The sequence below is a fragment of the Antechinus flavipes genome, chromosome 2 (genome assembly GCF_016432865.1).
Source record: "Antechinus flavipes isolate AdamAnt ecotype Samford, QLD, Australia chromosome 2, AdamAnt_v2, whole genome shotgun sequence".
NCBI classification, from domain to species: domain Eukaryota; kingdom Metazoa; phylum Chordata; class Mammalia; order Dasyuromorphia; family Dasyuridae; genus Antechinus; species Antechinus flavipes.
In genome coordinates, this window is record NC_067399.1 from 228,125,958 (window position 1) to 228,148,686 (window position 22,729).

General features: G+C 36.4%; 1 protein-coding gene across 2 annotated transcripts in view; it reads left to right on the plus strand.

Moving 5' to 3' along the window:
* PTK2B (protein tyrosine kinase 2 beta) overlaps nucleotides 1-22,729 on the plus strand; it is a 167,111-nt gene that overhangs the window by 34,619 nt on the left and 109,763 nt on the right. For both annotated transcript variants that reach the window (XM_051976381.1, XM_051976382.1), the window contains exon 2: nucleotides 6,866-6,918. The gene's annotated coding sequence lies outside the window, so the exon portion shown is untranslated. The remainder of the gene's footprint in view (nucleotides 1-6,865; nucleotides 6,919-22,729) is intronic.

Here is a 22,729-nt window from a genome sequence, read left to right on the forward strand (position 1 = left end):
GTCATTGCAATCCCTTCCTTTACCCTTTATCTCTGAGGTTCTTCCTGACCTCAGTTTATACATAACTTGGTCTAAAAGCGAGATCCATTGAAAGTATGAGACATCATTATACAGTGGAAAAAAACACTGGTTCTTAAATCAGAGGACTGGCATTCAAATCTTCATTTTAATCCTTGGGATAACTCAGATAATGGGGCATCTAGGTCGAACAGTGGATAGACTGCCAAGCCTGGAGTCATGAAGACTCATCTTCCTAAGTTCAAATCTGGCCTCAGACACTTTCTGTGTGACTCTGAGCAAGTCACTTAACCCTGCTTGCCTCAGTTTCTTCATCTGTCAAATGAACTGGAAAAAGAATTGGCAAACCACTCCAGTATCTTTGCCAGGAAAACCCCAAATAAGGTCACAGAGTCAGACATGATTGAAACAGCTAAACAACAATGGCAAGAAGTCAAATAGTATCTTCTGGCCCCAATTACTCTTTGGAAAATAAGTGGGCAGGACTAGGTGGCAAACTACTTTTATTTCAACTCCTGGTCCTTCCTCTTTGTTGTTGTTTATCTTTCATTTTCAAAGAGAACTATGATACTGGGGAGATGATACCATGACATGCAGGTGAATTGGATTTAAGTGAGGCAGGGCAGTGTAAGGTCACCACTTTCCCCTTCAGAGCTATGTGAGACCAGTGGCCAAATATAGATCAGGATGACTGGAAATGGCTCTCCCTCTTACTAGTCAAACAAGTTAAGTGGGTAAATTAGAGGAGACCTTAGATACCACATTTTCTAGTCCCTTTATTTTATAGATGAGGAAATTGAGACTCAAGGAGGTTAAGGTTAAGGTAGCCAATGTCACATGGACAGTAAGTTGCAAAATCAAAATTTGAATCCAGATCTCCAGTATTGTTCTACTGTACCATATCTTTACCTAATCTCAGTAAGTCTCAGGTTTCTCTGGAATACGAGGGTAATCAGACTTGCATTAGATCCTCTGCCTTATGATAGTTAAATGAGATAATGAATACTGAAGTATTTTATAGGTAGTAACTTGCTCTATAATTGTGTGGTATAATTTTTCCCACTGTCTGATGGTGTTTTTTACATTCTGAGTACAGAGTACATTCCTCTTCCCCTTCCCCAATTAGTTTCTGGGTTTTCCTCTATACTATAGCCATCATGTTCTTTGGGGTGAACATTGGAGAGAGGGTTCCTACCTTCACAACATTTGGAATCCAAAGCCAGAGACAGAATAAGGAGGTACTCTGTGTTTTCTCAGTTTCCCCCTCAACCCTTCCCACACTGAGTTAGAATGATACTTGCTCAGGTCCTGTAAGGATCCCTGCCCTAATGGAAAAAACAATGACCCAGGGGTTTAGGAAACTTCCATCTATATCTTACTGTTTCTACCAATGCCTTATGGGACTTTTGATCAGTTACTTCCTCTCTCTGGGCCTCAGTTACCTTATCTATAGAAAGAGGGAGGAACTGAGATAGAATCACAGATTTAGAGCTAAAAGGTTATTTTAAAATCTACTCATCAGATTCAGCTCCTTTATATTTCAGATGAGGAAATTGAAGCACAAAGAGGTATTATGTGACTTGCTCAGAATCACACAGATAGTAATGTTATTTGAACCCAGATCATCCCACTCTAATTTCAGTAAAATTCAAAAATCTCCCTTAGGCAGCGATTTCTAAACTTTTTTTGAGTATGAATCCTTCTTGGTAATAATTGTTGTATACATCCTTCCTAGCTCCCTTCCAGATTCAGGTCCAATATATCTTTCTATATATATCTTTTCTTGCCTCTCCAGATCTAATGGCTCCACCAAATGATGATCTTGTATGTCTCTTGTATATATCTATATACTTATGAATTGTCTCTTCTAGTTAGATTGTAAATTCATCAAGACCAGTCTGCTTTGGAGTCTAAGCTTAATACAGTATCTGGTACATTAGGTACTTAATACATGCATATTGATTTTCTTATTGCTTACCTGACCCTTGAGTCGCTCTTGATGTCTCCCTACTGCTCCAGTCTCTTGCTCAGCCTTCATCTTGACTCATCTTCCTCATAACCAAAGTTAATTCTCTGTCCTATAACTGGAAGAGGTGGGAAGGAAGACAATAATCAAAAGGCAATGGAACAGTGAATAGAGTATTGGTCCTAGAGTTAATAGAACATGAATTCAAATCTAGCTTCAGGTACATCCTAGCTTTGTGACTCTGGGCAAGTCAATTAACTGTTGTCTGCCTCAGTTTCTTTATCTGTAAAATATGGATTATAATAGCATCTGTTTTCCAGAGTTGTTGTGAGAATCACTTACAATAATAAGTGTTAAGTGCTTAGCACAAAGCCTGGCACATAATAAGCGTTATATAAATATTTATTATGATTTATTATTATTGATGACCCCATGCTTTGCTTTGTTTTCGGTGTTGCTCCTTTCATCTCTTTCTCCCCAATCTCTTTGCAGTTACTACCAAATAGGACCCCTGACCCTTGTGTGTAAAGTCCGGACTAGCTCTCTGGAGGATCTCAGGATCAGCCTGAGTCCTTGGTTTTAGTGGAGGAGCGAAGGAGGCAGGAGGGCCACATGGCTGGTCAAAGATGGAGTCTGGAATCTGGCATCTTCTCTTGTGTCTATGTCTGAGAGAGAATCTTCTGTGTCTGAGACTTCCTTTAACTACTCCAGTAGGATTACATCACTACATCACACTGAGCATGTGCAATTGTAGCCATTACTGCTATAGTAGCATTACATCACCACAGCACATTAAACATATGTACTTAACTAGAGTGATTACATAATTAGCTAGAGAATCATTATCTCATCAATCATAAAGTATTCATAAGTAATCATAAGTCTAAAGTATACCTTTTCAGAGTTCTGGCCCTCTATACTTGTGTACCCAAATCCTAAGCATCTATCCTGGCCAGGTCTCTGAGTCAATCCCTGTTTATCCCTGCCTTCTCCCAAGCCCGGACTCTGTCCATCTTGTCTTCCAGGGCTCTCATTCAGCCCTTTTTGCCCCCTTTGCCTCTGCCATAAGCCAGCTCTTGGAGGTAAATAGAGAGAGACATTGACATAGCAGCCAACTGGATGTTCCAGAATAGGGAGGGCCTGGATCTTCACTTTTCTTTGCCAATCATCTTATGTTCCCTTGTTTGGTATGTCCCCTACTTTTGGGAGCCATTGAAGGTCTCTGACAGCCCCATCACTTGATGGTTCTAAGAAATCACGGGAATGCCATCCGCCTCATCCTTCTTTCCTCAGCCATCAATTATAGGGATTATTAGTTCAGGAGTTTTAAGTTTATATACACATTCTCTCCCCCCTCTCCTCCCAAACTGAACTGTTCCAGATGTCTTCTAGAATTAATGACCAAGTGATAAAGATATTACCAGGTGAAAAACCTGAATAGGAGCATTCAGTGTCTAGCCTGAAACTTGTAGTTGTAGCTCGCATACGTGTATAGTCCTCCTCACTTGAGGAAGATTGTACACGCCCTAGATGGAGTTCATGTGCTTGGGAATTAGTCCCTAATCTTTGTATTCAGAACTGAGGGTCATAAATCCTTCTTCTATGGTTATGAGTGTGTGTGGGTTCTTGGTTATTGAGGACTACTTAGTGGTCTTCAGGAGCTAATTAACTTTCTAAAAGAGACAGACAAGCAGCCAGGGTTTCCTTTGGGAGGGAAGATCTAAGACATTTATATTTCACAGTAAAATGGTAAGTTAAATTATAGTAGTAATAACAAGAGAGGCACTGTGATAAACTGATTAGAATGGTAGTTCTTGACCTTTTAAAATTTTTTTAATTAAAAAATTATTTTCCCCAGTTACATGTAAAAACATTATTTTGGGGATTATACATGTACATTCATCTTTTTTACATGTTTCCTTATGTATCATGTTAGGAGAGAAAAATCAGAAGAAAAGGGAAAAAGCACCCAAACCTTTTTTTGCTCATTATTCTTTGAAATGAGAAATGGGCCACTCTCTAGCAGAATAAAGAGACTCCTATATGTATATTGTAAGTATAATATCCATGTAATTAGGGTGTACACTTTGGGAACTATTGGGTTCAAGGTCTGACTTACTGTATAGTCTTTTTGTTTTTTGTTTTGTTTTGTTTTGCAAGGCAATTGGGATTAATTGCCCATGTAATTGTTAAGTGTCTGAGGATCTGAACTCAGATTCTGAACTCTGTGCCATCTAGCTTCCCCTTACTGCATAGTTTACTAGTTTTATCAGTATAGGTGTTCTCTCTTCTAAGTTCTTTCCTGGCCCCTCTAAATTTTAGCAAACAATCTTTATGACCTGCTAAGACCAACCTAACTGATTACAGTAAGTTTCCCCTGGATTTATGATGGAGAAAATGTTAATAAAGCTGATTAAACTTAAAAATGTACTTTGCATATGTGTATGTATGTATGTATATATATTCTTTTTTTCCTCCCCCTCTCCCTAGCTCCTTCTACTGTCCTAGATAGCTGATAGTTAAACATTTACCAGTAAGCCTCTGGTAAACAGTCACCTCCATACTACAACAAGGCACCAGGGAAGGTGTCAGTAAAAATGCTTCTTATTCCTCTAGGGAGGAAACCTAATAAATAAAACACCTTTAGGAAAAAAAAATTGGCATGTTATTAGAGCTAAAAACATGCTTGGAAGGAGAACATGGAAACTGCAGCTATATTGGATTTCCTTAGCCCACATCCAATATATCTCTCCTCTTAGAGGAGAATCATTGCTAATAGCAATATTAACTCCTACTCATCCTGCCATCAAAGACTTTTCTTCTTCCATTCTCAGTAAATATGATTCAGACTCTTGTTCAGCAGGGCCCAACTCCATTCTTTGGGCAATGTTGCCCATTATAACTAAGCATTTTTAGCCATATTCATTAGAATATGGCTATCTTCTCATCAACTGCCTTTTCCAGGTACTTCATTCTCCATTCCCACTCCTTTTTATATCTGGAATATGTCATTCTTTCTGGAAAAGGTATATCAATCCTCTGTGGTTGAATTTGCCATCCAGGTGATTTTTCAAATTAAAATAAGCCTCCCTGGTCACTACTTCCTTGTGTGTATTGTCTCCACTTATTAGAATCAATTAATCAACATTTATTAAGCACCTACTCTGTGCCAAGCATTATGTTAAGTACTGAATATAAGCTCCTTGAGGGAAGGGACTGTCCTAATTTTTATATTTGCATCCATGGCACATAGCACAGTGCTTGGCTCTTAGTAAGTGCTTAATAATGATATTATTAATATATCTGTCCATTTGCACTCAAGGAAAATTACTTTGTCAGCCATATGTAGACTGGTCTAGAGAAGTGAAACCCTAGAGATAGGGAGACTGATTATGTTGTAATAATCCAGAGGAGTGGGGAAAAGAGCTTCACTTAAAGATGCTGGGTTTGTACAGGAGAGAGGGGGTTAGATGGGAGAAATGTGGTGGTTAAAAAGACAAGATTCTACAATGACTTGGATATATGGGATGAGGGAGAATTGGGTCTAGGATTACAAATCTGGAATACTAATAGGGTGGTGACAGAAATAGGGAAGTTGAGAAGAAGGAAGGAGCTCAGAAAGAAAGATTAGGAGTTCAGGCTTGGACATGTTGAATATGAGATGTTGTTGGGATACTGTTTCAAATGCACATTGAGGAGAAAGAACTGAAGTTCTAGGGAGGCAGAGTACAATAAAGATTGAATATATAGATCTGCTATTTTTAATAGCTCTTTATTATTTGTCAAGTACTTTGAATTATATGCTCTTGATGCTCACAATGCTTCTAATGAAGTGGTTCTTAAAGGTAATATTATCCCCATTTTCTAGTTGAAAAAGCTGAGAATCATAGAATGAGAGTTGGAATGGCTCTGAAAAGTCACATAGTCCACATGAAGGCCTATTAAAGTCTAGAGAGATGAAATGACTTGACCAAGCTCATCCAGAGCTGGGATTTGAATTCAGGTCTTATGACTTCCTTTCCTCAATCCATTTCCTCTAGTCTCAGAAGGGTTCATGAATTTGCCCATGATCAGAGAGGTTGTGTTAAACACTGGATTCAAAACTAGGTCCTTTTCAAACTTTATTCCTAGCACTCTTTCCACTGCACCATATTGGAAACCACATGAACAAAGGCAATAAACTTTACATATAGTAAATTATTTGATATTTATCAAAGTCCTGCCACATGCAGAGAATTATTCTGGGTATTGGGGGTATGATTATTTAACAGGATACAGCCACAACCAATTCACTAAATACTGCTGCTTGGATTCCAAGTCCATTTACAAACAAGAAACCATTCAGGACCAAGGTCAGGGCCAGCCACTTTTCCCCCCACTTTCCTTCTCTGCAACCCCCAGCAACCAGTTCATCAATGAGCTGCTCTCTTAATTTCAGAGGTGCTCAAAGGAAGGATTAAAGAGAAAATCTACTGTTATGGAAAGATCACTGAATTAGGAGTTGGTATACCTGGATTTGAGTCCCATCTCTGCCATTAATTAACTGTGACCTGTAAATCTTTTTTTGCCTCTGGGCCTCAGTTTCCTTATTCATAAATCAAATTAGATCAGAGGTATGATACATATAGCCTATGAATTCAAAATGTCATTGGGAAATATTGAACAAAACAAATAAAAATTGAATAGAACACAGATAATGTTAATGTGTGGTTTTCAAGTCAATATGGGGCCCACAGAGATCATTATGTATTATTTATTTTTTATTTATTTTACACTGCTGTATTAGATGACTCCCAAAAGTTTTCATCTTTAATATTCTTCGATATATAATCTATAACCCTTTCTCTTTCTTTGATACATCTTTTTTCTTTCTTTCCACAGTATTAGTGAAGCCTGATCCTATTGAGATCTGACCTGTGACCTGTTGGAACTAGGTAAGTGCAACCTTTGATTTCTTGGGATGTGAACACACACACACATATAAGCAAGTCATCATCATCGTTGTCACATCTTAATTCTTGCTCCTAATAGCCTTATCTCTCATTTCTCTTCTTTTCAAAGGTCTCATACTAATTTTTTCCTTTACTGAAGCATGTAATTTTACATTGGCATTTTCTCCATAAATCTGCAGTCATGTCTGAGCAGTAGCATGCAAAATATCCCAGAGTTAAAAACCCAGATAAGAATAGATGCATAACAAGTCAAAGCATATTACTTTCACTTTTCATCTTTTTTCCTTTTGTTTTGATTCTTCTTTCACTAGTGTGGATATATGTTTAATATAATTGTACATGTATAGCTTATATTTGATTGCTTGCTATCTTGGGGAGGGAAGATGAGAGGGAGAGAGGGAAAATTATGGAACTCAAAGTCTTACAAAAGTGAATATTGAAAACTGTCTTTACATGTAAATGGAAAAATAAAATACTATTTTCTAAAAAGAAATAGTTCCATAGGATTTCATTACTGGAAGGGATCTCAGCAGCCATCCAATCTAAATCATCCACTAGAGGATTTCTCACTATACCATCCCTGACAAGTAGGAGCAATGAACTGTTTTTTGAAGAAATATAGAGATTCTATGAGATAAAGATAAGGCAGGAGGACATCCTTGGCATGATGGATAACTTGGGCAAAGAATTAGTGAGGGAATGTTATGAATAACAAGCATACCAATTTGGCTGGAACACAGAGTTCACGGGGGAGAGGAATGTGCAATTTGTTCATAAACATAAGCTGGTATCAGATTATGAAAGGCTTTAAATAGCAAACAGAGGCATTTATATATATTTTTTTCCTTAGAGGAGGCAATAGGGGACCACTCAAGCTTCTTGACTAGGTGAGTCAGACCTGGGCTTTAGAGATATTCATTCAACAATTACATGAAAAACAAAGAGCAGAATATGGAGACTGAGGACAGGGAGACCAATTTGGAGGTTCTTGCAATAATGTAACTAATAGGTGACAAGGGTATAAACTAGAGTGATGGTTATATAAGTAGAAATAACGTGATGAATGTTAAAGATGAATGTCAAATTCTGGAGGTAGAATTGACAGAATATGGGGGCTAATTGAAGATGAAGAGTCAAGGATAGATGACTCCCACAGTTGATGACCTGGGTGGCCAGAAGGATTGTGGTACTCTTGACAGAAATAGCAAAGTTAAGATAAAATGATACCTGAAAGAGGTTACAGATTATACCTATAAATTGGATGAGTTTATCAAATAATTTCTGAGAATAAGTTTAAGTGTGGGGAGAGAAGAGAAACTATTAAACTGAGTAGACTGAATCCTTGGGGAAAGGGAGTATACATTGCTGAAGGAACATGGGGGAATTTCTTTTTTAAATTTTTATTTTTTTCCCAATTACATGTAAAAACAATTTTAACCTACATTAAATGTAGGTTATCTCAAGGTGGGGAAATTTCCAGACAAATTTTATTGACGTCACAAATTTACCAAGAACTGGCCATGTATAGTAGTGGACTATAAAGATTTAATGGAGAGGTGAACAGTTGTTGGGCTGATTATTCCCATTGGTAAAGAGTAAGAGTATGTCTATGCCCAGGAAACATGAACCATGGGCAAAGAAACCAAAGTAAAGGACACATTGCTTATACCACTGTTGTTATCAGCACAGTGTAATGAATCGATAAGCATTTATTGAGAAAATGTTATATGTCAGTCAGACAACTTACAAACATTTACTAAGTATGCAGTATATATGAGACTCTCGAGCTACAAAAAATGTAAAAATATATAAAATATTTTAAAATTTTTATTTAAAATATTATTTATATTTATTTAAAATTATATATATAATTATTTTTTAAAAGAAATGCAAAGATAGTTTTCACCATTCACCCCTGCAAAACTTATATTTTAATGAGGAGGACTTAAATTTTTTTATATTTTAATGAGGGAGACAATATGTACATAAAAGATACAAAAAGATTAGGCAAAAAATAACCTTTGAAGAAAACACAATAGCTACCAGAGGTTGAGGAAGGTGTTGAACTGAATCTAAACTCTGGTCTGCAAAGCACAAATCATCTCAGAAAAGAATGTTAACATTTTTTTTCCTGGTTCTGAAGCCAAGGGTGTTGTAATAGGCCAAGTCCCAAATTGTTTCTTCCTATCTCTCTCTACTTTCTCCTGACATAGGATCATATTCTAGGCAACATGACCTCATAATTCCCCTGGAAGGGCAGCTAGATGGTACAGTTGAATAGAGCACTGGGCCTGGGATCAGAAGGAGTTGAGTTCAAATCCAATCTCAGACATGTACTAGCCATGTGACCGTGTGCAAGTCTTAACTTATTTACTTAACTATTTACCTCAGTTTCCTCATCTGTAAAATAAATTGGAGAAGAAAATGGAAAACTACTCTAATATCTTTGCCAAGAAAACCCCAAAGATGGTCACAACAACAGCCATGATTCTCACTAGAATAATACCAGATTAAGTAATGAAATTTCAGAGTCACAGAATTTGTATCTACATATAACCTTAGAGATCATATAATCCAACACCTACTTTTAGGAAACTGAGACCCAGAGAGATTAAATGAGCTGTTGAAGATCATACCTGGGGCACACCTGGGACTAGACTCTATGATATCTGATTCCATGCCCATCATTCTTTCTTTATCATGTTCCATTATTTATTTATTTGTTTGTTTATAGCATCTAAAAAATTTGAGTTCCAAATTCTTTCCTTTCTTCCAGCCTCTTCCCCACCCATTTAGAAGGCAAAGGAATATTATGTCAGATATACCTATAAAATACATGTAAATATATTTCTATATTAAGCATGCATATCACATTCTTATACTGTAAATTTGTTTATATGAACTAAGACAGAAAGGTATTTTGAATATTGAGTAGATCCTCAATGGAGAACTTACAGGAGCACAATGAAAAGAATGAGAAGGTATGGATGGATGGTGATCTGTATTAGCAAAGGGGGTGTAAAAGTAAGATCATAGAGCCATTGAAGTACTCAAATGGGGAGACTGACCTGATGTCAGGAACATTGAAAGGAAAGTCACAGGATCACAGATTTAGAGTGAGAAGGAAGCCTAGATGCTATCTAGTCTAACTCACTTATTTTAGAAAAGGAAACTGAGTCACACAGAGATCAAGTACTTTGTCCAAAGTCACATGGGTAATAAGTATCACAAAAGGATTTGAATCAATATCCTTTGACTCTACGGACTGATTGCTTGGGAGAATTGGTTGGTTGTCTTGTCTTACTGCAAGGGAAGGAGGAATCTATTTTTTGTGTATTTATATCATGAATTATGGAGGTTGATAAATTGAAGAACATTCAAAGTAGGATAATTAGGATGATAAAAGGCCCTAGCTCATTTCATGTGAGCATCAGGTAAATGAACAGGTAAAATATGTAGAATAAGAACCCAGAAGGAAAAAAAAAGAAGCCAGAAGGAAACCATTGTCTCCAAGTATTTGAAAGATTGTTGTCTTCAATTTGTCTGTTTGAATTTATAAAGCAGAAACATTCTGTGAATCTAACATAATGGGCAACATGAAATAGGAGATAATGAGCTTATCTTCAAGTAGGAGACAAGTGACCACCTGTATGGTAAGTTATAGAGGGGGATTCTTTTATATATATGGGCTTGAGTTGACTAGATAGCTGTCTGTCAAAGTCTCTTCCAAGGTTATAATTTTGTGATTGATTGACTCTGAGATCCAATGTTTTTTCAACTATATTACAACTAAAATGGGAGAAGAAAATGGCAAATCCCTCCAATATCTTTGCTAAGAAAACTCCATGGACAGCTGGATAATTCACTAATGTCATAAAGAATTGGGTGTGACTGAATGAACAAAAACAATAATCAAATTAGAATTTTATTTACTCTGATTGAAGTATAAATATAGGGGAAAAGACAAGAGGTCACATAGCAATCATGGAGGAGTTGTAGATCCATTGTTGTTGTTGTTATTGTTTGTCCTTCATTCTAGAAGAGGACTAATGACATCAGGAGGAGGATGTCTTGACTTAAAAATGAATTGAATTTAAATGAAGCAGGGCTGTGCAAAGTCAGTAGACTCCAAAGTCATGGGAATATATCTTTACACTTTCTCCTCTGAGTTATGGGAATCCAGTGGAAAGACATAATTCAGGATGACTGGATATAGGCCCCTGCAGATCTATTATGATAAAGCAAAAGACTAAATGAAGGAACAATTAGTAAATTTATGAATAATACTTCAACTAATATTTGGTAATATTCTTTGATTTGATTATAGCTGTCATAAATTATTAATTAAGCTTGCTTGTTGATTGATTTCTTATGTGTTAGCTCATCTGCCTGAAGTATAAAAAAAAGACCATGCATATATTTGCTAATTGTTCTTTCACGGCTTTAAATATATCTCTATATGTGCACTTACACATTTAAGTCTTTTTTTCTCTTCCTCTATGGAGTTCTTCCTATTAAAAAACGAGGTTTTTGCTATCCTGTTTGTGGGAATGCTTGAAAAACCACATTGTACTTTGGTCTGTAACTATTGACTAAATACATAAACTTCTCTTGCCTTTTACAATTTTCTCTTTTCATCTCACAGGTTGAATTTTATCTTTGCTTGAAAAGCGTCTTTCAAGAGCTACACATCACATTGGTTATACTGCCACTAGTTTATTCAAATCTTTTGAGGGATTTGTAGACTACTTGATAGTAACTTTAGCTGTTTAGTCTGTTCTTAACTATGCATCCTAAGGACCTTGGACTTTGCCCCTTATGGGTAATCATAAATACACGGCCATGAATGACTCCTCAGGCCTCAAATGTATGTCAACATTAAAGCAAAGTAGTCATAGAAAGTCAGAACTTGAAGGGACCAGAGGTCATCTAGCCAAGCTCCCTTATTTCATACATCTGACCTTTGTGGCTCCTCCTTGCTCTAACTTTATGATCATGTGAAATTCAAAGAGATTTAGTTATTTTTTTTTTTTTTAGTTTTGGTAATTAGTAAATGGCTCAACTATGATTATTATTGAGAAGATTAATAATTCTAGGTAACATAAATATTATTAATAATAATGATTGATTAATATAAATTGTAACAAATAATTAAATATTATAATAGTATTATTATATTTATGCAACTATATAATATTATTATAATAAACCTGCAGCATAATTTAATGTGCAAAGAACTAGCCTTAAAGCCAGGAAGGCCCAGATTCATATCCTGCTTTCACATATCCTATCAATATGATCCCAGATGGTCCCAACCTCTCCATGTTCTAGGCTCTTTATAACTGTAAATTGATGGGAAAGTTCTGACCTGCATAATCTCCTTAATTTAATAATTCCTTATATCAATGAAATCAAAGGTATAGATTTTATCTCTAATACAATAACATAATAATATTATTATTATTGACAGTAATAAATGTGTCATTGACACAGGTTAGGAAGAACATAGAAAGTATACAGATATATTCCAAGCCATCTTATAATTAAGGTTACACTGTGAAAATTAAATTACTAACTGAATTAAATACTAACTGAAATCATGTCACATGTGCTAGAAAATATGATGTGGGTATAAGAGTCTTGGGGTAGAGGGAACAGAAGGGAATGGAAGGAAAGAGCAGGATTTGGAACTAAAGAATCTAGATCTGAAACTCTGTATTTCATTTAGTACCTATGTGTCCTTTAGAAAAATCACTCTCCAACCAGCTCTAGGCTCATGTCCTCATTTGAAAGATGAAGGCATTAGATTAGAAGGCTTCTAAGGTCTTTTTTTTTTTTTTTTTTTTTTAGCTCTAGCTGGATAATCCACTAATGTTTCCTGTTATAGTATGAACAGTCTGTGATAAGAGTAGACTAGAGCTGTGTTCAGACAGGAAGTAAAGGTAGGAGGAGATGAAAAGAGATCTGGAAAAAGAGACCTGATGGGTGATCATCAGGGTAGGATAGGCTTTTATCTATAGAAACTCCCAGGATTAGTTTCCATTTATCTTTTACAGAGATAAAGGAAAAACTGCTCTGTTAGAAAAGCCCAGCTCATCTATTATGATAGATAATCCCTTCTTTTCTTTTATAGCTGAAAAGACCTCTCATTCTTTAACATGAGATACATTGTAATGAAAATATAACTCAAATTAAAGAATGAGAGGTCTTTCTGTTGTTATGGACATTTTAGCCATCAAGTAGACAAATTTCTTGTGGGGTAAGAAAGTCTGAAATCTTCGATTCAGAGTTGGAAGACATCTCTGGATCATCTCGTCCAGTCCTCTCATTTATCAGATGAGTAATTGGGAACTCATCTTCCTGAGTTCAAATCTGACCTCAGACACTAAATCCTGAGTAAGTCACTTAACTCTGTTTACTTCAGTTTTTTCATCTGTAAAATGACCTGGAGAAGGAAACAGCAAACTACTCCATATCATTGCAAGAAAACCCTAAATGGGGCCATGATGAGTCCTAATAATACTAAATACATTTGAATAATAATAATAAAAACTAGTTTTCAGTGCTTGATATGTTTATCTCACTTGATCCTCACAACAATTCTCTGAGGTAGATGCTATTATTATCCTCAATTTATTTATTTATTTTTTATAATAGCTTTTTATTTTTCAAAACACATGCAAATATAGATTTCAACATTCACTCTTGCAAAACCTTGTGTTTCATATTTTTCTCTCTCCCTCCCCTACATTTTTTCCTTCCCCTAGATAGCAAGTAACCCAATATAGTTTAGACATGTGCAATTCTTCTAACTATATTTCCATATTTATCATGCTGCACAAAAAAATTAGATGAAAAAGAAAAAATAAGAGAGAGAAAAAACAAGCAAGAAAACAAGAACAACAAAGGTAAAAATACTATGTTGTGATCTCCATTCAGTTCCCACAGTCCTTTCTCTGGGTGTAGATGGCTCTTTCCATCACAAGTCTATTGGAATTGGCCTGAATCACCTCATTATTGAAAAGAGTCACATCCATCACAGCTGATTATCACATAATCTTGTTGCTGTGTACCATGTTCTCTTGGTTCTACTCACTTCAATTAGCATAAATTCATGTAAGTCTCTCCAGGCCTTTCTGAAATCATCCTGCTGATTGTTTCTTATAGAACAATAATATTCCATTATCTTCAGATACTACTCAGCCATTCCCCAATTGATGGGCATCCATTTAGTTTCCAGTTCATTGACACTACAAAACATGTGGGTCCTTTTTAAAAAAATCTCTCTTTTTAAAAAAATATTTTGGGGATACAGGCCTAGTAGAGACACTGCTGGATCAAAGGGTATGCACAGTTTGATAGCCTTCTTATTCCCATTTTAAAGATGAGGAAACTGATGCTGGGGTAAATTAAGTTGACTTTCTCAAAGTCACTGCTTGTAAGGGCTTCCTGATTCCAAGTCCAATACTCATCTGTTGCATTATCTACCTGCCTATTGGTATTGTAATTGTTGATTGACACTCATACACTGTAGTGTTCAAGCAGTGAGTCAACATTGATGACTGATAACATAAACTTCTTCTGATATTATTTTGATGGGAAAACTATGAAAGTAAAAAGTAGGTCACATTATTTGCCGAAGTTAGGGAAAAGATCACCAATGAGGTGGGAAAAAGTCACCAATGAGGTGAGAAAAGGGGGAAAAGCGTATGTAGATCTAGGCAACCAGTAGGGACAGGCTCTATAGCACTGCTGAAGGTAGACCTTCTTGACCTTCCATTCACCAGAGACCAAGAAGTACACTATACATTTAAGTATTACTGTCTCTTGATTGAAAAGGCATCAGCTCTGTTTCAAGTGGTTTAAAAAGCATTTTTGTTTTTTATTAGTACAAGATTTCTTCATTTTGGAAAAAGGCTTTTGATCCAAAGGATTCTTTCTCTATAAGAGCAAAAATGGACAGGGATTGAAAGCACTGAATTTGAATCATAGGAACACTGTTGGAAATAATGAGGTTTGTATCCCCTCAATTCCCAGTGGTGATGAGGTTAGTGGCAATAAGAGAGTTGTTAAAAATCCCCTTTAATCAGTTGCAGGTTTAAAGTGAAAGAATTCACTTATTCCCAAATTATTAATTGAAAAATGAAAGTTTATTGTTTTCTAAGAGACTGACTTCTATAGTGGCAGAGTCCTATTAGGGAAATGGAATTTTGCGCTGAGAAGGGAATGCCTCCTCACTGAGCAAAGGGTCCTAGCAGCTGAGCCATCTACTTTAGGCCTTCTGTGAGGAGTGAGTTTAAGGGAACCTGTTATATGGGTATCTTGGTGGGAGCTGGGACAACTTGCGCTAATCAGATCAGAATTTCTCAATTGAATGAGAACTCAGAACTTTAAAAAGATCAATGGGAATTGATTTGCTTCTGAATAGTGTTAAGAGGACTTTCACCCTGGGAGGATGGGCCCTCTCTAGAATCTTTGGAGCCTGGGAGATCCTGATCTTGCAGATCAAAAAAAGGATACACAATCTCAGAGTGATAATTTTAAAGAAAAAGGGAACACAGTAAAAGGAACAGTTTCCCTCCCACTTCAGAAGCAGCATCCCATAATTTACCTAGTCCTGAGGGTGACATAGGACAAGTAACTCCTCAAATAAATCTTAGTTTCCTTTTGTACAAAGTAAGAGGATTAAATTAAATAATCTTTAAAATCTTCTAGATCTGAGTCTATTATTGAAGGAATTTTTTTTAAACTGCAGAATTCTATTTGTTCATACAGAAAGCTTTGTTTACACTTCCCTAATTTGTATTTAAATATCATCATACAAGAAGCCGGAAACTTTGGCCTTGTCTGCCTTCCCTTTTCCATACATACTTTTCAGACTTACATGTGGCCCTTTTGTGACATCTTATAAACTGTTAGAATATTTCACCTTCCATTTGTGTGTCTTCACACAATCTGTTTCTTGTCTGGAATGCTCTTCTTCCTCACCTTAGTCTCTTAGCATCCCTAGCTTCTTTCAAAAGCCAGTTGAAGGACCACTTCCTATATGAAGAGTCTCCTGATTTCCACCCTCCATCCCCCTTGGCCATCCCTCTCCCCCTCCATCCCCCCTGGTCATCCCTCTCCCCCTCTTTCCTCCCAGAATTTAGTGCTTCTTCTTCTGACTCCCTTGCCTTTTAATTTTTTTGTATATATTTTGTATTTATTTCTTTGTGTAATTTTGGTTCCTTGCTAGAAAATAACCTCCTTGTAGGAAGAAATACTTAATTTTTTTCTTATTATTCTCAGAACCTCACACCTAAAAGACATTTAATATTGCTTGTTGACTAGTTGATTAGAATTGAGGCAGTCATATATAACTAGTCCGTTTCTTAATGCCTATGAGACTTTGGACAGATAATTTCATCTTTTGGGCTCTAGATTTACTTTATAAAGTGAAAAGTTGGACTAGTGATTCTCCCAGCTTTCTCAAGTCTTTTGGAGTGTCTTGAAAAGCTGTTTGTTCTTATTCTTTGCTTTTTAATTACAGTCTCTACCTTTATTCACCAAATTTTCCCATTTCTTCTGCGGATTTCAGCACCATTCTAGCATGCTAAGACAATTGCTCATATTTAGTCTTAGGCTGATTTTAGCAATTCTGGAGCAGGTTCATTCACTCTTTACTTTGCTGCTGGGAGGCACATAAAGATGAATAAGTCACAGTTCTTGCCCTCAAGGGGAAAATCAAGTAGGTGAGATGACTCATATGCAAATAAGTACATACGTGGAAGTGAGGAAGCAACCAGAGACAGTCACAAAGTGAGATATGGACCTAGAGCTCACTGGCAGGATCTGAAAACATTTTATGAAAAAAGTGACATTTGGGCTGGGCATTGAAGGATGAGTAGGAACTAGAAATCATGTTTTGACACTTCTTTTTAAAACTCCATGCCAATTAACTGGTAAGTGTTTTTATGTTTTTCTAATGAAGTGTGAAATGTTCTGCTAAGTTAAAAAAAAATATCACTTCCCCAGGACAGGGAGGGCTGAGAAAGAGTGACTTTACAGCACTTATCATTTCCTGGTGACACTCTTGGATAAACTCGTACATTTTTTTTTCAGGAATTGTTTATTTCTACTTTCTTTTGACAAATTCAGACTACTTTTCATTCCATTTTCTCAAATAAGGATAATCTTAAGTTTACTAATTTTCTTGTTTCTTTCTTCTCATTGAAACCAGTGGAAACATACATGTTATAAGTTTGAGTTCTATGGAATCATGATACAACCCATCTCTTGACAAAAAGATAATGAATTAAAGGTATAGAGAATGAGATATATTTTTGGATATAGCCAAATGCAAGAGATTTTGTTTTGTTTTATTTTTGATAAGGCATATTTGTTATATATGAGCTGTTTTCCCTCCTCCCCCCCAAGGGGAGGGGAAGGAAAATTTTAATTAAAAAAGTAAGAAAAAAAAATAAGGTCAAACAGAGACCTGGATTTTTGAAAAATTTGTTGAAAACAATTTAGTTTTAAGGTCCAGGCAGATCTTAGACTCAGAAATCTATAGAATGTTAGACCTTCAGAGAGCAAGATCTCAGTTCCAATATAGCCTCAAACACTAATACTCTTTTATCTCAGTTTCTTCAAGGATTGTGGAAAGGATCAAGTGAGGTAATATTTGTGAAACATTTAGCATGTTGCCTGGCACATAATAGTAGTAAATCTCTTCCTCCTCCCCTTCCTTTTGTTCTCTTTCCTTCCTTCTTTCATCTTTCCTTCTCTCCTTGCAAAAAGACATAATTCTAAACATTTCTAGCATTGGTTAGAATTCTGGGGAACCAATCTCTTGAGGGAAGAACAAAATAAAACAAAATGAGAAATAAATGAAGCTGTTATTTCATCAAAAGTTAATATGTTTATGTAATTCACCACTCTTACTATAAAAACAAAGTTTTTCAAGGAAAGAAATCCCATAATTATCAACAACAAAAATTTATATAAAATTGGTATAAATGTTGTGGACAGCTAGGTGGCATCATGGGTAGAGTACTAGATTTGGAGTGAAAAAGACTCATTTTACTGAATTCAAATCTGGCCTTAGAGATTAGCTGTGTGACCCTGGGCAAGTTACTTAATGCTGTTTGCCTTGGTTTCCTCAATTGTAAAATGATCTGGAGTAGGAAAAGGTAAATTACATTCATATCTCTGCCAAGAAAACCCCAAATAGGAGTCATAAAGAGTCAAATTTGACTGAAATGTTTTTATAACACATAAGTACTGAATCTGAACTCAGAGGATCTGGGTTTAAATCCTAGCTATCTGCACGATCTTGAGGACTTACTTATCTGGGCCTCAATTTCTTTGCCTGAAAAATGAAAGAACTGGACTGGATCTGTGGTTTTTCAGAGGATATGAATAAACAGTATTCATGAGGTTTGGGAATAGAGGGAGAGAATCCTCTGCTCAGAGACCCAGGTCCAATGCAGAAAGAATTCGCAAACTTGAAAATCTGAGTGGCAGAAAAGGGAATTTTATTGTTCACTAAGAAGGAAGTTTTCTTAGAGGGCAAAACTCCTCATTAGGAATTTGGCAAAGGTGAATGTTAACAGACCCCTGGTTGTATAGGTAAATCTTGGCCTGGGGCTGGGAGCTGTCTGGGCTAATCAGTAAAGGACCATCAGACAGAGATCTCCAATTTAATAGAATCTCTTAATTGGGAGTTTGAAATCTTTCCCCAGAGTCTGGGAACTCCCTGAAGGGGATCCCGGCCACCCCCAAAAGATCTCAGTTTCAATGGAGGGTGATTTGACCAATATGCTTTTTCCAGAGTTTGGAAGTATTGGGGAGAGGGGGTGGGGCAAAGGTTACATTATTCTTCTCCAAAACATCTCAGTTTACATCAGCATGGAACTTACATTTGAAATCACTTATAGATGAACAAGTCTCCTTCCTTTTTGAAAGTGTGCAGTATGATGGCAAAGAATATAATGCTATGTCCACCCTCAACCCCACAAAAGTTTAAGAATCACTGAACTAGATGGTCTCTAAGGCCTTTTCTTTTCCAGCTCTGAGTGCTAGGATTTCTATACTATGGGAAAATATTTGCTTTATTTCAGTTCCATTTATGCGCTAAATTTTGTTCATATTTGCTTATAAATGTCATTTCAGAGTCAGTATAGTGTTTTGTATGGCGTGGTTGATTAGAGTCAGGATCTGGGTGCAAATCATATTTCTGATTTGACCCACCTGAGCCTGGGCATGTCACATAACACTTCTGGGTAAAGGCTCTTTTTTGGGCTAGATAGACTTCAAGTCCTCTACCAGTTCTAAATAGATGATCTTGTGATCATTGGGAGAAGAAAATGTAAGCTGAGTAATGGGGGAAGGGAGAAAAGGTTTTAGTGTGGAGTGAGGGTGTCCTTACGGAGAAGTATTAGGTAGGACTAGTAAATGTACACATGTAGGGGCCATGTGAGCAGGGATTGGAAATGCTATATAATTGTTCACACTCATTTCCCAGAGTTTAGCTTTCCCTGGGTTTAGCTGGTTCTATTCATTATTGAACAAATGGAACTGATTTGGTTCATCTCATTGTTGAAGAGAGTCACATCCATCAGAACTGATCATCATACAGTATTGTTGTTGAAGTATATAATGATCTCCTGTTTCTGCTCTTTTCACTCAAGATCAGTTCATATAAGTCTCTCCAGGACTTTGTGAAATCTTTCTGTTGGTCATTTCCCTAAACATAATAATTGATGTTGTTATGTAACTGTGTCCTACCCTTCATTACCCCATTTGGGGGTTTTTCTGGGAAAGATATTGGTTTGTCATTTCTTTCTCCAGATCATCTTACAGATGAGGAAACTGAAAAAAAAAAAACATGACTAAATGACCTGCCTAGGGTCCACAACTTGTATATGTCTGAGGTTGGATTTGAACTCAAGATGAACTTTTCTTGTGAGCATTCTATTTTTTGGGCTATTTCCCTGCCCTTAAGAAGCTTATATTTCATAGGGGATGCCACAAAAATTAGTATTGTTTCTGAAGCCCATTTAGTATTTGTGGTACAGTGTATGAAATATAATATTTGGATTCAGAAAATCTGGGTTCAAATATTAGTTCTGTCACCAAATCTTCTCTTACAAAATGAGGACTCTTTGAGGGCAGGGACAGCTTTATTTTTGTGTCATTACCAGGATTCATAACCTTGGGCAAACCAATGAAACCATTCTTCTTGAGGCCAAGTCTCCTTTTCTATTAAGTGGAGGGTTTAGATTGATAACCTCTCATGTTGTTTTCAGCTCCAGATCTATGATTCAACAATGATGACTGTTCCAGGAAGTGGGAGAATTTTCTTTATTTTTAAATTAAATTTGATAATTTAAATTAGCAAAAATATATGTTTTTTCTCACTTACCTCCTCCCTAGAAATAGAAAAGAAAAACAAAACCCTTGTAAGAACTAAAGATAGTAAAACAAAACATGACAAGAGGATCTTTAAGGCTTGACATGATTTCTGTGGCCAGGGCAAGAAATGTTTAATGCATCTGGGGCCTGTGTAGGCAGCATGAAGGCTAGCATAGTCCAAGGCTGATGGGTTATCCCTCAAGATATTTAGAGACTGTGCTTGTCTGCCATATGAATGTATGTTGTAGTCTTTCAGACTGCATACATTTAGAACCAAAAGGGAACTTGAAAGATATTTGATCCAGTATCTTAATTTTTTTTCAGATAAGGAAAATGAAGTCCAGAAAGATTAAGGACTGGCCCAATATAACACTAAGGTGTGCTTTGAATTCACATCCTTTCACTCATAGTAACATGCTGCCTTTTCACAGAAAAGCATTGCTACCAAGAAACAATAAAAGTTGTGACTTCCTCTTCCCCCTCACCCCCCACTATATTTTTAAACATTACTTAGTGGTGAGAATATGGCAGTTAGCAGGCATAGCAAATAGGGAGTCAGGAAGATTGCTCTTCCTAAATTCACATCTGATCTTAGACACTTCCTAGCTGTGTGACCCTGTGCAAGTCACGTTTCTTCATCTGTAAAAATATAGTGAAAAGGAAATGGCAAAGCATTCTAATATCTCTGCCAAGAAAGTACCAAATGGGCTCACAAAGAGTCAGAAAGGACTGAAACAGCCAAACATCCAATGGTGACAGTTCCATTTTTTGCCCAATCTGTAACTGCAGCTTTTTAGTCTCTGTAATTGCCTAGAACCTCCAATTTGTGGGTACATGCAATTGTTACTAAGATTGATCATGTCTATTACTTCTCCCAGAATACTCTAGCAGTTTACCTTTAAAAAGTAGTGAGATGCTAGTCTGATACATAATTCCTTATGGTTTTTGTTTTTTTTTGAAATGAGGTGATAGAAGAAAGTTATAAAACTTTCCTGTTCACTGACATCTATTCTCAGTAACAGATAGAAATGATGTGGTTATAGGTTCCAAATGAAGTGATTTAGTACTATACCAAATATTGGGGTAAGGTCATGTGAAGAATTCACAATGGTCATTCTCTTTGGCAAAAGGTAAATTTATTTAGAAGATCTTATAGACAAAATGAAAAAATGTAATAGATACCAGGACTGGTAAATATGAAATAGGAGTTGGAAGAGCACATAGCAAAGAAAGGGATTTTAATAATTAATGGTGGAAAAGAGAAATTCCCTAGTGGAACTTACAATTAACCAAGAGAAAAGGAATATACCATGAGGCTGGAACATGCTCTTAGCTTGCAAGTTAAATCCTAAAAGAGATTTAGCACTCTAAAAGAATTAGTTATAAGGAGAATAACACCATGAGACATGGTAAGGGGATCAAAGGAAAGATATCACATGGCATAGTGGGGAGATGAGAGGAGAGATACTATGTGGCAGGGGGAGAGATACTATGTGGCAAGAGGAGAAGCGAAGGGAAAGATGAGGCAGAGTGCTGTGTGGGCTACAACTTCAAGAGGGATTCAGTAAAAATGGCATGAGCCACGGACAGATTTGTAAGGGAAATTTAACCTCAGGAATGTGACATAACTCAGATTTTTTGGCTGGACACAGAAAAGTGGGGCCACTCACAGATCTCATCAGAAATAGTGCACTATTAAAATCTGGTTATCTCATATTCTCAATTTTCCTAGCTTCTACTTATTCCTTGGATCTCTCTGCTCTGATAGCCAGGAATTTAGAGTTGATTAAGGCTAGAGATACAGCACTGTGCTATGGACTGATCAACATGTGTCTGAAATGCCATGTCCAGTTCCTAGAATTACATTTCTAGAATCCTGCTGACAAACTGTATGGAGTCTACAAGAGGGCACCCAGATTCAATGATATAAATTGCACAAATTTAATCTATATTGAATTGCTTGCTGTCTATGGGAAGGGGCAGATAGGAGTCAGGGAGAAAAAATTGGAACACAACGTTTTACAAGGCTGAATATTGAAAACTATCTTTGCGTATATTTGGTAAAATAAAAAGCTTTAAATAATTTTTTTAAAAGAAAGGAAAAAAGAGAGAGCACATGGATGACAGAAATGAGTGGCTTGGGAGCACATGGATTCAAATATTACTTGATAATCTTAGTCAAGTCACTTAATTTTAGGCCTTAGTTTTCTCTGAAGTTCCTTCAATGATCTGTAATGTCATGGTCTGAAAACCATGCCATATGAAAGAAACTTTGAAGGAACTGAGAATATTTGTAGCCTGGAAAAGAGGAAACAAGCAGAATTTGATAACCATCACAAATTCTTTGAAGAGTTGTCATATGGAAACTTAATCAGATTTGTAGCATTAAGCTTCAGAG